At 41.1% G+C, this 15,319-nt stretch overlaps 1 protein-coding gene across 2 annotated transcripts in view; it reads left to right on the top strand.

Annotated features, from left to right (window-relative positions):
- ITGB1 (integrin subunit beta 1) overlaps nt 1–15,319 on the top strand; it is a 78,556-nt gene that overhangs the window by 1,533 nt on the left and 61,704 nt on the right. The gene's annotated exons all lie outside the window — the stretch shown is intronic.

Below are 15,319 nucleotides of genomic sequence, written 5' to 3'. Positions count from 1 at the left end.
TCCTCAGTATAGCCTGGGACAAATAAGGGGGAGGGGAAACTTTTCCTCAGTCACTGTAGAGCTACTATATATTATGTCAAATTTTTGACTAATTCGGTGGGAAATGTCTAACAAAAAATCCACCCAGTGGTCATTAAACATTTTTTTAAAATAAAATCTGAATGGTTCGTTTCATCTACCGTATCTGCCCTTAGTATGCCAGGAAGGCCCTGCTCATGCCAGTGCTTAAGTGCATGAGTAATTCATTATGTGAGCTGGACTAGTTGCAGTGGGGGAGGTTTAGGTTGGATATTAGGAAAAACTTTTTCACTAGGAGGGTGGTGAAGCACTGGAACGGGTTACCTAGGGAGGTGGTGGAATCTCCTTCCTTAGAGGTTTTTAAGGCCTAGCTTGACAAAGCCCTGGCTGGGATGATTTAGTTAGGATTGGTCCCACTTTGAGCAGCGGGTTGGAGTAGATGACCTCCTGAGGTCCCTTCCAACCCTGATATTCTGACTGCTCATGTGTTTAAAATTAAGCAACAGCTTACGTATTGGTGTGATTAGGGCTTTACTGGAATACAAATAGGTCCAGGCCATCTCTGGTGTTGATGCATTAGAAATTCAAAAGGAAATGCTATCACATGGGAGAGGAAATTATTCTGTGTTTAAAAAAAAACAGAGAAAACTTGAGAGGGATTGAGGTTTTGGATTTTGTAATTTTCCTTAAGTACTTTGACTAATGCCACTACCAAGTAAATTCAGAAATATCTAAATTTAAATAAGCTTTTGAAACTCGTGAAGACGTGGTAGCAAAGACACAGTCTATACATCCGCCCTACTCATGACAAAACTGATGATTCACTCTCCTGTCACACACAAAAATTACTTACCTCAGGCAAATGGTTAAGTAGCATTGTGCAAGACTGCCTAAAGCCATAAGTAAAGCCTGTGAAAACAGTGAGCAACTAGCAATAGATAGCCAAGACCAGGTGAGTTAAGGATGACACATTGTTAACTTTTTGCTATGTCTACACTTGCAGAGTTTGTGCGCTGTCAGTTTCACTGGTGATAGTGAACCAGTGAAAGAAAAGCACTGGTTTGTGTACTCACTTCCCCGGGTGTCAGAGTGTGTTTCCTTTGCAGCACTTCCATTGCAGCCGATGAGAGCAGTGCACTGAGGGTAGCTATCCCACAGTGCAGCTCTCAACATTTTGATGATAGGTCTTGTGGGTGTGGGGGCGGGGTCCCTGCACAGCCTCCTCTCCCTAAACGCTGATCAGCTCCAGTAGCTCAGCATTGCTCTAAGCAGGGGATCCTTTGCTCTGTGGAGCAGGCATTGTCACCTGGCCAGATAAGTGAGCATTTGCTGAGAAAACAGGAAGGGGAGTTTCAAAGTTCCTGGGGCTTTACTGGGGAAGGGCTGGATGTCTGTTTACCTGGCATCAGAGCAGCAGAGCTGCTGGCCAGAGTGATCACCTAGGTACTGTAGGATATCCTGTGGAGGCTAAAAGCTCTGTAAACAGGAAGAACGTGTCTTCACTCGCACATCACTGCAACAGCATCACCCGTAAGAGCTGTATGCAAAAAGTCATTGATGCTCCCACAGTTTTTGCACAAAAAAGGGACTTTTTCCCCTTTAAATGGCAAGTGTAAACGTGCCCATAGTCCTTTGAAATGTTTGCAATTCAATATATTGAGAAGTGCAAGATTGACAACCATGGAGACTGGAATCCTGTCTTAATAAAAGCTAGAGCTAGAAAACATCTTTAAGGTTTGTCAACACTTCAGTACTGGAGCTCTGGTCTAGTGGATTGAGCATTTGAGTGGTAGTTAGAATTATAGAATCGTAGGACTGGAAGGGATCTTGAGTAGTCAACTAATCCAGTCCCTTGCACTCACTGCAGGACTAAGTATTATTTAGAGCTAGACCACCCCTGACAGGTGTTTGTGTAACCTGCTCTTAAAAATCTGAGATTCCACAACGTCCCTAAGCAATTCATTTCAGTGCTTACCCATTCTGATGGGAAGTTTTTCCTAATGTCCAACCTAAACCGCCCTTGCCACAATTAAAGCCCACTGCTTCTTATCCTATCCTCAGAGGTTAAGGAGAACAGTTATTCTCCCTCCTCCTTGTAACAACCTTTTATGTACTTGAAAACTGTTATCATGTCCCCCTCAGTCTTCTCTTCTCCAGACTAAACAAACCCAGTTTTTTCAATCTTCCCCCATGGGTCATATTTTCTAGGCCTCTAATCATATTCTTTGCTCTTCTCTGGCCTTTCTCCAATTTGTCCACATCTTTTCTGAAATGTAGCACCCAGAACTGTACGCAATACTCCAGATGAGTAACTCTTCCTGACTGTAATGATTCTGGGCAAGCTGCTCTGCTTCTGCATCATTAACCTAATGTAAAAATGTTAATTTGTATTCACCTTTGTAAAAGGCTTTGAGATCCAGTTGAAAAGGGCTGCGAGTTATTTTCTGAAATATGTATGCATCTTCAGGTATCCCAGTGAATGATTGTTCCCTGAGGTTTTTGTTCAGTCTAGTTTTAAATGCCCCACTTTATTGAGCTTCAATCACTTCACTTGGGAAATGATCCCGCAGCTGAATACACCTCAATGTCTGGAAGCTTTTCCCGGTGTTCAGAATAAGTCTTCTTATTCACAGTTTCATCACTTTTCTCTTAGTTTTACTCCTCTTTACTACACTAAATAATTCCTGTATTACCTTTAGTATGATCACTCTTCAGATATTTGTAAACAGTCGTTATGTCACCCTTCCTTCTATGTCCTGGCTGAGTAAAAGCTATGTGGTACATACTTAGTTCTTAAATCTTTCCTAATAATTCAGTCTTCCTAGCAGCATGATCAGACTTATTGCTCTTCTCAACTCTGTAGCTGTCAATATCTTTTTGATAACATGATATCTAGAACTGACATTTTCAGGTGCAGTTGCACCAGAAACCCCATTAAGTGAGCTATTAAATGTTTGCTCTGTGAGAGTTTGGTTTGTATAAGAAGTCCAAAACATTGCAAAACTGGTACATAAACAGGAACAGTTCCTCACGTTTGATAGATGGGTCTCTATCCTATTTATCATTACTCATGTGATAGGTTAGCCAGCTTTCAATTTACACAGACATTCTTATCCACATGGCAGGAGGAGAAAATTACGCTTGAACCAGTCTGGCAGAAAGTGGAAAGTCTACAGGAGTGTAGTCTGGTCTTGGCACTGATAGTTTCTTGCACTAGACCCTTCAAATGAAAGGAACTGAGGGACCATTAGAGAGATGGGTTATTTATATCCTTTTCCTATAGAATATTGCACAACTACTTAGCTAGCTGTGACGGGTTCGGTCACAGAGACCCCCTTGGGACTGTCACCTGATGTGCTGAAATTACCTGTGAGCCCATTTTCCCTGCCATCTTGGGACTTCCAGAACCCTGTCTTGTTGAGCCAGACACACTAATCTACTGCAACACAGACCCAGGGTCTGGTCCATGTCCCCAAAGCTGTAGACTTAGGTGACCTGCTGAGCTATTTTCAGTTATCTCCAGCACCCAGACACCCAGTTCTTAATGAGATTCAAACCCCAAATAAATACATTTTACTCTGTATAGAGCTTATGCAGGGTAAACTCATAAATTGTCCGCCCTCTATAACACTGATAGAGAGTGATACACAGCTGTTTGCTCCCCCAGGTATTAATCACTTACTCTGGGTTTATTAATCAACGAAAGTGGTTTTATTAAGTATAAAAAGTAGTTTCAAGTAATAACAGCCAGAACCAAGTAAGTCACAAAGCAAAACAAAACACGCAAGTCTAAGCCTAATACATTAAGAAACTGATTACAGGTAATATCTTGCCCTCAAAGATGTTCCAATAAGTTTTTTTTGCAGACTAGACTTCTTCGTAGTCTGGGCCTAATCCTTTCCCCGGGTACACTCTTTGTTAGATCCAGCAGACATCTCAGGTGGTAAGCAGGGGTTTTCTCATGACTGGCAGCCCCCTTTGTCCTGCTCCACTCCCTTGTATAGCTTTGGCACAAGGCAGGAATCTTTTGTCTGTGCTTGTCCCCACCCCCGCCTCATCAATGGAAAAGTACAAGGATTAAGATGGATTCCAACATCATGTGACATGGTCACATGTCACTTTAAGACCCCTAGTCTCCATTCTTCCTGAGTTGGCCCACAGGTACACAGGAAGGTGTGCAGGTCAATAAACCATTTACAACCAGTTGTCCTAGTCAATGGGAGCCATCAAGATTCCAAACCACCATTAATGGCCCACACTTTGCATAATTACAATAGGACTTCATAGTTATGCTTCATATTTCTAGCTTAAGATACAAGAATGTTACATGCATACAACTAGAAGGAATATATTCAGTAGCTTATAACCTTTGTTATGATACCTTACAAGAGGCATTTTATATTCCAGTTACATCATATTCACACTCATAAGCATATTTCCATAAAACATATGGAGCGCAATGTCACACTATCCTCTTCTTAAAAATAAAAAAATCCATAACCACTTTGCTTTGCCCGAGACTCCTGTACCTGGGTTTGGAGGAGCCAGTGTTATGGAGAAAGTGAAAATGCTTAACTTCTACAAAAAGATGTGAGGTACCATGCTGAAAACTCATAAATTTGGAACTTTCACAGTGACTCAGAGCTGGGGGAGAGTTTACTCCTTTTTACAGAAACCTCCTAAATATTTATGGTTGTCAGTTACTTACAACTTTTCCCTAGTCTCCCTGCCTGCTGTGAAGAGGAATAGGGTATATTTGTTTCGATATGAGTAGTTTCATTCTCTTGACTGGATGATGCTTGTTTTCTGAGCAGCAGTGAGATATAGTAATCTTCTGATGGGGTTCTGACTAGAAGAAGTGAAATTGACCAACATCTTAATTTTGTTCTGCTGGTGTCAGGGAAAACTGACAGAAGTGCAAGCACAGAACTGAAAACCCAAGAAAGTGACAACATGTAGAAATTGATGTCCTAGTCATCTCATTCCCTCTTAAAAGAGAGCCTCCTGCTTGCCACTGATCAGCAAGTGGAGTTTCAAGCACGGTCAACAACGTTTTCTTTCTAAGTTTTAGTTCTTAATCTGTTGTGATACCTGCCATGGTTAACTTGTAGCCTTGCTTTTTCTTTTTAAAAGTGTACCACCTTTTGTAAACTAAACCATAATCCTTATGCAGTACCAGCACTTTCCAAAATAGTAGGAGGAGACCAGGAGGCTACTTTGAGTACATGTCTTCCTTCTGGTTCACGTTTGGTGCATGGTGCTTTGTGGTTCACTTAGTTTGATTTTAAAATAAGTAGTTGTGACTTCTTCTCTAGAGAGAGCTTACTAATTTCCTGCACAGAGCATTGAGGAAGTGGAGTTAGGGGCAACATCTGGGTAGCAGCTTGAGTTAACTCTTCCATGAAGACTTAAAAATATGGTATTTAGTATTGTGAGATAAAGAGCACTCTCCCAAAGGATCAAAAGGTGGTGTATCTGCATACTTTGACAGCACTAAACTGAGATTCCACATAAGGACAGGTTCTCTTAACTGGTGCATTGACCAGACCTTTGAAGAATCTCATGATGGTGGGATGGCTGAAGTAAGTGCCCAATGGACAGTGGTATGATAAGTTGTAACACAAGTATTCTTTCATTGATGAAAGGGTGAGGCTAAGAAAGAGACCACTGGGATGATAATTAGTCTGTACCAGATTCAATTAGGGTAAAGCAATAGGTAGAGACATTATCTGATGCCCAAAGAATAGAGAAGACTTTTTTGCATGTTTTGCTGTTCTTTTTTTTTCAACCTACAACAAGTTACTCATAATTTTTAGCCTATCTTTTGGCTAGGTCAGTCATCTTTTCTGAAGTCCTTACTATATGAACATAGTCCCATTAAAATTTTGAACAAAAGAGGGATTGAACAATATTTGCAAAGTTTGGTTTTATACAAGTTTGATTTGGTGTTAACTGAGGTACTTTATTCCTGCAGTTGGTTCAAGGTTGTCCTGGTCCTGAGATAAATATTGTATGATGCATGTTAGATCAACTCCATTAGTCATGGTAGACAAGTAGTGTGTAAGCTGCATGCATGAGGGGGAAATTTAGTCTTGGTTCATTAAAGGTATGCTAAATATCTATCCATGTCTTGATTATTGTGTAAGGAGGCAATTTATGTGCATATGCAAAATGTCAGCAAATGCAGAACATCTTAAGCACAGCATTTTTAAATACTTGCCCTTTCATTTTACCAAACAGTCCTGGAGCTAGTGTCTAATCATTTTAAAAATAGCCTCCACGTGATCCAGAATACACTGCAGTAACTCCTTGCTTAATGTTGTAGTTATGTTCCTGAAAAATGCTACTTTAAGCAAAACGATGTTAAGCAAATCCAATTTCCCCATAAGAACTAATGTAAATAAGGGAAGTTAAGTTCCAGGGAATTTTTTTTTGCTAGACAAAAGACTGTTTTTTATGTGTGTGTGTATATATATATATATATATACACACACACACAGAGTATAAGTTTTAACCGACGATTTAATACTGTACACAGCAATGATGATTGTGAAGCTTGGTTGAGGTGGTGGAGTCAGAAGGTGGAAGAGGGTGGGATATTTCCCAGGGAATGCCTTACTGCTAAATGATGAACTAGCACTCGGCTGAGCCCTCAAGGGTTAAGACATTGTTGTTAATGTAGCCTCACACTCTACAAGACCGCACGAATGGAGGAAGGGAAGACAGCATGGCAGAGAGAGACAGAGACACACCGTGTGTGTGTGAGAGAGAGACACACATTGCCCCTTTAAGTATGCTGACCCTACTGTAAGTACACTCTCTTTTTAAGTAGATCAGCAAGTTGAGACAGCAGCTGCTGCCAGCAAGCTACCTCCCTCCTGAGCCCTGTCATATGGTGTTCCCCCTCCCATCGTCCCATCCCCCACCCAGCTCTGTGGAGATGGGGCAAAGGAGCGGGGGGCAGGAGCCTGGGTGAGGGGGACACCCTGACATTAGCACCTCTCTTCCCCCCTTCCCTCCCCGCACAGCAACCAGGAGGCTCCCAGGGGCAGCTCCAAGGCAGAGGGCAGGAGCAGCACATAGCAGTGGGAGGAGGGATAGCTGAACTGCCCGGCAATTGGTAACCTGTTGGGCGGCTGCCACACAGGGAACTTAGGGGAGCAGGGAGCTGACGGGGGGCTGCTGGTCCACCCTGGTTCCAAGCCCCCACCAGCTATCTGCAACGGGCTGCTCTTTCTGAAAGCAGTGGACAAAGCAGGTGGCTGCCAAACAACGCTATAAGGGAGCATTGCGCAACTTTAAACGAACATGTTCCCTAATCGATCAGCAACGTAACAACATTAACCAGGACGACTTTAAGTGAGTTACTGTAATTGAATATCACAAAGGCAAGTCTACCACTGTGTGGAAAACAAGTAGGGATGTTGGTGTTACTTTTTCTTGGGTGGGGATATCACTCACTGATCAGTGTTTAAAAACACAAACAAACCAAAACAGGACTCAGCCATCTTGGCTTACTTAGTGTCTTGGGCTGTATTGATGCTAGCAATTTTGGTGGAATATTCCCATCCTTGTTCTAGCATTAGTGAGGATTTGAGTAGGTCAACCACTGGCATGTTTATGACCGAGGCTGCTTGGAGCTGGTATAGTTGGAGATAAAATGGCTTACATTAGAACTTACTGTTGCTAGCACTAGGGGCATGCACTGTTAGTGTAACTATTAGAATTGACTTAATTTCCAACGTAAGGAAGGTCTTAATTGTTTGAGTATGCATGTATTTTGGAATTTGCTTCTCAGGGGACAGCTGTTACAGCTGTCTGTCTTGAAGCAGCTTTTAATTACAAAGGCTTTTGTGCCCACTTTGTCATTTACTGTCCTGTCTACATAGGGGGTTTCAACTGAGGAACCTCCATCTTATGCATGGTTAAAATTTGGTTGTGGCTAAATCCAGTTCCAACTGTTGGGCTGGCTACCATAGATGGAGCCAACCTGAGTTTTAAAAAATATTCTAGTTCACAAGAGACACCTTAAAACTATGCTCTAACCCAGAAGTCCCCAAACTGTAGAGTGTGCCCCCTGGGGGAGGGCACAGAAGAATGTTCAGGGGGACACAGCTGCAGCCTGGGCCAGCCCCCATGGGAGGTGGGAAGGGAGTGCTACCCAGCTACATTCCTGGCTCCGGCTGCTGTCCCAGTTCCCTGGCTGCCAGCCTTGCACCCGGGACCCCAACCCCTGGGGCCCCAGCTGCCAGTCACCTTACTCTGTCTGTGTACCCTCCTGGAGCTGCGGCTCTGCTCCCAGCCCCGGTGGGTAGGGGGGGAGAGGAGGGTGCAAATGGGCGGGAGAGGGGAGGTAAAGGTTACCTGTTGCATTTTGTTTCAGATTAGGTAAAACCACCTCTCAGAGAGTGACTGTCATTTTCAGTTTTGTAAAGAGCCTAGCATATTGCGGCCCCAATCTTGATCTGGGCCTTTGGGTGTTGCCATAGCGCAAATAAATAACTTATTCACGTTTTCTGGTTTTCTGTGAGATCAGGTTGTTCTTTTGCAAATATTTATACTAGAATTGTGGGATTACATATTTGTAGGAATCTAGGGTGCAAGTGTTCTGACACTTAACAACCAGACAACTATCTCCACCATGGAACTAATATTCACTGTGAACAGGTAACTGGTGCTACAACGCGTGCATGTGAGACATTCGCTCATGGGGCCCTACAGCCAGTGTAACTGAGATTGGGAAGCGGAGTGTCATTTGCCAGCCAGAATTTTAAGGTTAAATGTATACATTGGGGATGGGGCGGTCTGAGAGCTTTTTGTTACTTAATGCTCAAATTGCTGAGCATTTACTCAATGGTGTGTGTAAATATTCTCAGTGTTTCCTGCAAATGCAATTCTAAATCATTTTAGAATAATGGATGATTAAGTTCCCAGTTGAAATCTGGGAAATAAATATCTAACCTTAGCCTTTGAACAATTAATTGGGAGCCTGAAAAGGAACTGGGAATAAATAATTTCAGCCTTGTATTGTGTTCAGTCTCTACCCTGAGCTAGATGGCATGTTGAACCTTTGTCCAAACTGAGTTAAACCCAGACTGGCGAGCAACCAAGTGTAGTTTGTTAATGATAGTGCTTAAATTCTGTTGAAGGACATTGAGAAGGGGATTTATTTATTACATAGTGCTTGGATCCCCAGTCAGGATTAGTGCATACATGCTGTGCAAACATGCCTAAAGCACTCGTGCTAGCTTTGGTGTAGACAGGCTTCAGGCAATTCACTACCATATATACCGGTAATGAAAATCTACTTCAGCTCGGTTGTACCATTGCTGGGAAACAACTAAAAAACACTTATCCATAGAATCACCCTTGCTGCTGTTTCATTCTGCAAATTCTGTAAAGTAGATGTGCTTAAACTTGCAAATTAAGATTGTGAGGATATATTTTAAAATAAGTTTGTGGCCTTTAAGTCTCTCTAGGCTAGTGTTTCTCAAATGCAGGCACCGTGGCTGCATGTGGCCACCAGGGGCTTTTCTTGCCTCCAAAGCCTCCTGGGCAGTGATTGAGGGGTGAAGGGAGCAGCAAGGTGAGGTTAGGCCCTGCCCCCCATTTTGAGCCACAAACATCGGAAGAAGAAAAGGAGGACTTGTGGCACCTTAGAGACTAACCAATTTATTAGAGCATTTATTATTATTATTATTAGAGCATTTAATTTATTAGTCTCTAAGGTGCCACAAGTCCTCCTTTTCTTTTTGCGAATACAGACTAACACGGCTGTTACTCTGAAACATCGGAAGAGCAGTTCCCCACCTTCCCGGGGGCAGTGGGGCTGTGGCTTCCGGGCTTCAGCGCTGCTGTGGCAGGCAGCAGGCTCTGGCCACACGGCAGCGGGCTCTGACCGTGGGAACTTCAGGATCTGGGCTTCCACTGCACAGCGGCAGACTCTGTCCCACGTTCGCTGGACTTCAGGCTTGCGCACCACCACCACCCCCATCACCCCTGGCCCCTCACCCATGCACCCCATCGCTCCTGGCCCCCACTGCCTCCCTACCCACCTCCCCATCCATGGTTTAATTTGTCCCCCCGTTTGGCAGGGCTGAGTAAAGCTGCTGTGAAAAGTGATATTTGCATGTTTGTTAATATTGCTTTTCACTGCCTCCCAGCTAGCTAACAAGTCTTTGCTGTGAAAAGCGATATTAACAAACATACAAATATCACTTTTCACAGAAGCAGACTTGCTAGCAGGTCTAACACCCCCACCCCCACCAAAAAAAGCAAAAGAAAGAACAAAAAGGACACGAACATGCAAAGCACCTTATTTGTGTTTCTATTCTGTTTAGGTCCAGTAAAAAATAGAGACAGCTGTATGTTGTTGTTGAGTCTTCAAAAACACCCCATCATAAATAAATTACTGTGATTGCACATGCATATGTATTTGTTTTTCCTAAAGTTAATTAAGTATTTTAGGAAAAATTGTCAAAGCGGCCACAAGCAAGACTTGTTGAGAATCCCTGCTCTAGGCAGTCCCACTAAAAGGAGACGTTTCATTGTTTCAGGGTTGTCTTGTAGCAGAAGAAACAGCAGTGAACAACCACTAAAATTAAAGAGCAGTTTTTGTTAACTGCAGCAGAACCCCATTGATTTAATCTGGGGATTTGGGTTGTACCTAAAATTATGGTTAAATGTAAATCAGTTAAAATCTGGTACATTATATCTAGAAAAAAGAAGAGGTTACTTGATCATGTGTTTGTGCCAGTCACTGAAAGGTGAATACTACTATGTAAAACAAGATTTCCATTTAAATGTTGGGTTACTCTGTGGTCTACCAACTTCCTTCAAAATGTCACAGTAATATGCAGTGAAATGTTTCTAGACCTTTTTGTAAGAAGCAAGTAGCTAATAAACCTGCTTGCTTAAGCTTCTACAGTTTTTAAAAATAAAAATACATACTTTTGCCCTGCTATTTCTTTACAATGAAGGTAGGATAGATAGCTTGCCTTTGTGAAGAACAAGGTATAGTTCAAAGGCAGAACTGAGTCATGAGCCCCAGTTCTGGTCAGCTGTGTAAGAACTATATTTATATGCTGAACTAAATATTGTATGTGGATAAATTCAGCCTGTAAGGTACACAAAACTAAAATAGCCTGGGAGGAGTGGAGGCTGGAAAACATAATAGGATTATTTTATATTGGCACAAAGGACATTCATGTATGCTACCAGAAAAGCATAAATTGATATGTGGGATTTTTATCTTCAATCCAGCTGAAGTGGAAGTGTTAAAATGGAATGTGTGTTTTGCAGGCTAACAAGGCCTTTACAGCCTGCACTTAAAGTGTTAAATACCCAACACAAGAGTCTCCAGAAAGTTATAGTGTCAAATTGTGCAAGTAAGACTTTAATTTACCATTCCTGGGCAACTTAAATAGAAAGACCTCCATAGGCAAATCCTTGCCCCTAATAGACACAGGTTCAGGATTATTTCTTTCCTGTGACTGGTTTATGTCAACCTGACTGAACAAAGCTTTAACATCATCCCCAATCAAAAGATCCTTAGGGAATAACTTCCTTACATCAGCTATAACTTCATGTTTAACACCATTCCATTCAAGATGGATTCTGGCTAAAGGCACACTTACAGTAAAATCATATTTCAGAGTGATAGCCGTGTTGGTCTGTATCAGCAAAAAGAACGAGGAGTACTTGTGGCACCTTAGAGACTAACAAATTTATTTGGGCATAAGCTTTTGTGGGTTAAAACCCACTTCATCAGAGGATTACAATATTCACACTCTTTCATTTACCAAATAAATCTTCCTCTTTGACAAGATCTGCTTTAACAAGAGTGATGTTAGAAGTTGTAATTTGCCCTAAACAGCTTTTACCATTGACTTTTACATTCTCTGCACAGGTTATGGGGTTACCTTCACCTGAGCTCACAGTAAAAGCATTTACATAAAAGGCGGCAGTGTTGGGGTAAATTTGGTTACACACAGGCAACTGCTTAGAGTCAAACAACATACCAACATTGTTACAAACTGAATAGATTCTATCCCCATCTCTGTGTTTGAGAGAAGCTGGCTTTTCAGGATGATACAGTTCCTGCTGTTTCTTTATTCTCTTGAGTTGGAGTTTAAGTCTGTCCACTTTTGCCTTAGCAATCGAATATATGCCATTCTTTGTTCATGTTAAAAACACAGGCGTTCTCTTTCAGCAGCTTCTCCTTCCATATCAACTATTTTTTGCTTTTGTTCAAGTTCTACCTTCTGGTTTCTCACTGCAAGCATTTTCGCTAGGTCTGCTTCCTTATCACTGGCAATTAACAGATTTCTCAGTTCCTGCTCTGGGGTCTTTTTCTTAAAAGACAACCCCCTCTGTGAGCACAATTCTTCCAGGCTTCTTCTGTCAGGATCTTGATCCTGCGCCACTTGGTGTAACTGATTTTTAACCCTCAAACTCTGCAATATCAAAATTAAATTTTGACAAGCATGTGGTTCTGATCCAAAAACCCAGTTAACCTGTGGTAATGTGTATCCAACCACGACTACGCCACTGTGACCAGTGTCCTAGTGGGGGCCAGCTATGGTCACTCAATTAGGGTGAACTGCAAAGAATGGGGCTGCCAAACCTCATAAAGCTGGTGGATATTCCAATACTTAGATTTACCAAGTCAGCATAAAACAGCTTCTTTATTACTTTACTGGTTACGAAGAAGTCCAAACACACAGTTTCCTTAAAGTGATCCAGCCTCAGACCTCTATCCAGGTACCCACGTCAAATATGATGATTTCTGAAAATCTTATTTCATCATATAAAAGAAAAGGTTCTACCAATCCCAAAGGTTCAACACATTACCTCCCAGGTTAATGAATATTCCAGATGTTGCCCAAATACACGCTACAGCCAGTTCTTATTAACTAAATTAAAATTTATTAAAAAAGAAAAGAGAGTGTGTGGTTAAAAGATCAATATACATACAGACATGAGTTCAATTTATTGAGGTTCAGATTCATAGCATAGATGGTGAGCTTTGTCATTGCAAAGAGTTCTTTCAGAAATAGTTCATAGTCCAATGTCCAAATATCATATTCAGGGTGTACCAGCATAACTGGGACCTCAGTCTTGCGACTCAAACTTCCCCTGATGAAGCCTAAGCAGATCTGAGATGACAGAATCAGGACCCAAGGATCTTTTATACAATTTCATGTCCTCTTTGATAAATTGGGATTCCTCAGAGAACAAAAGGTAATTAGGATGACTTTGAAGGAGGTCCCTCACCTGTACTTAGCTATAGGAATTAACCTAAGGCCATTTGCTTTTTCCTCCATCATTCACAGTACATTTCAAAAAGAGATGAATACCTTGATATCCCGTCTTTACAATTAATTTAAATTACATCAGAATACAAGCATAGACAGGGATTGTTGATTACATTGTCGACCCTACTCATACATATGTAAATACACAAAAACACAAACATTATCTCCCCACATGTCTTCTGTGGGTTATTTATTTTGCAGGATGTTTAACCCTTTCTAGCCATGCATTACATAAGGACTGACAATATTCTTGTAATAATCCCAGCCCCAAGGAAACTACAGAGTAAGACAAGACAGGACACACTGGAGGAAGATGACAATAGCAGTGAGCTTCTTTCTCTTGTTTTCTCTCTAATATAGTGGTTGGCTATGTCATCTGGGTACTAGGATAGCAAGGACTTTGCATTTGTGAATTTCCAAAGCAGCTTTTGCAACAGAGGATGCAGATGCTGCAGTTGAGATTAGGCATAACCCACAAGTAAAATACTCAATGAATTTGTATCACTAGCATTTTAATTAGATATAACTGCCATGACCTCTGCCTGCCATGCTTTTGAACTGCATAGGCTAGAAAAAATATTCATCTTTTTATTTGTTCTTTCTTACATCAAAAGTGCCTAAAATTCAGTTTTAAATGTTGATACATTAAGATTTTGATTGTTTAGAACACACAAACGCAGAACTTGTCAAAGGAGAAATGTAATAGAGTTAATAGTATAACTACAGCAAATGGCTAAACCACTGGTTAAGATATCTGAATAGGAGTAGAAGAAATAAATAGGGCTGTCGATTGATCGCACCTTTAATTCACGCAATTTAACTGAAAAAATTCATCGCGATTAAAAAAATTAATTGGGATTAATCGCAGTTTTAATCACTGTTAAACAATAGAATAGCAATTGAAACATACTAAATATTTTGGATGTTTTTTCTACATTTTCAAATATATTGTATTCTGTGTTGTAATTCAAAGTGTATTCACTTTATATTATTTTTATTACAGATATTTGCACTGCGAAAATAAGAAAATATTTTTCAGTTTACCGCATACAAGTACCATAGTGCAATCTGTTTATCGTGAAAGTGAAACTTAAAAATGTAGATTTTTTGTTGTTGTTACATAACTGCACTCAAAACCAAAACAATGTAAAATTTTAGAGCCTACATGTCCACTCAGTCCTACTTCTTGTGCAGCCAATCGCTAAGAGAAACAAATTTGTTTACATTTACAGGAGATAATGCTGCCTGCTTCTTATTTACAATGTCACCTGAAAGTGAGAACAGATGTTTGCATGGCACTTTTGTAGCCGGCATTGTAAGATATTTATGTGCCAGATATGCTAAACATTCATGTTCCCCTTCATGCTTTGGCCACCATTCCAGAGGACATGCTTCCATGCTGATGATGCTCGTTTAAAAAAAAAGTGTTAATTAAATTTTGTGACTGAACTCTTTGGGGGAGAATTGTATGTCTCCTGCTCTGTATTTTACCTGCATTCTGCCATATATTTCATGTTATATCAGTCTCGGATGATGACGCAGCACATGTTCGTTTTAAGAACACTTTCACTTCAGATTTGACAAAACGCAAAGAAAGTACCAATGTGAGATTTGTAAAGATAACTACAGCACTTGACCCAAGGCTTAAGAATCTGAAGTGCTGTCCAAAATCTGAGAGGGACAGGGTGTGGAGCATGCTTTCAGAAGTTTTAAAAGAGCAATACTCCGATGCAGAAACTACAGAATCTGAACCACCAAAAAAGAAAATCAACCTTCTGTTGGTGACATCTGACTCAAATGATGAAAATGAACATGCATGGGTCTGCATTGCTTTGGATTGTTATTGAGTAGAGCCCATCATCAGCATAGAAATGTCTTCTGGAAGGGTGGTCAAAGCGTAAAGGGGAATACAAATGTTTAGCATATCTGATATGTAAATACCTTGCAACTCCCGCTATAACAGTGCCATGTGAACGCCTGTTGTC

This window comes from Lepidochelys kempii, chromosome 2 (genome assembly GCF_965140265.1).
Source record: "Lepidochelys kempii isolate rLepKem1 chromosome 2, rLepKem1.hap2, whole genome shotgun sequence".
Classification (NCBI taxonomy): Eukaryota; Metazoa; Chordata; order Testudines; family Cheloniidae; genus Lepidochelys; species Lepidochelys kempii.
Note: the sequence above shows the minus strand (reverse complement) of the source record. Positions and strands in the feature narration are given on the sequence as shown.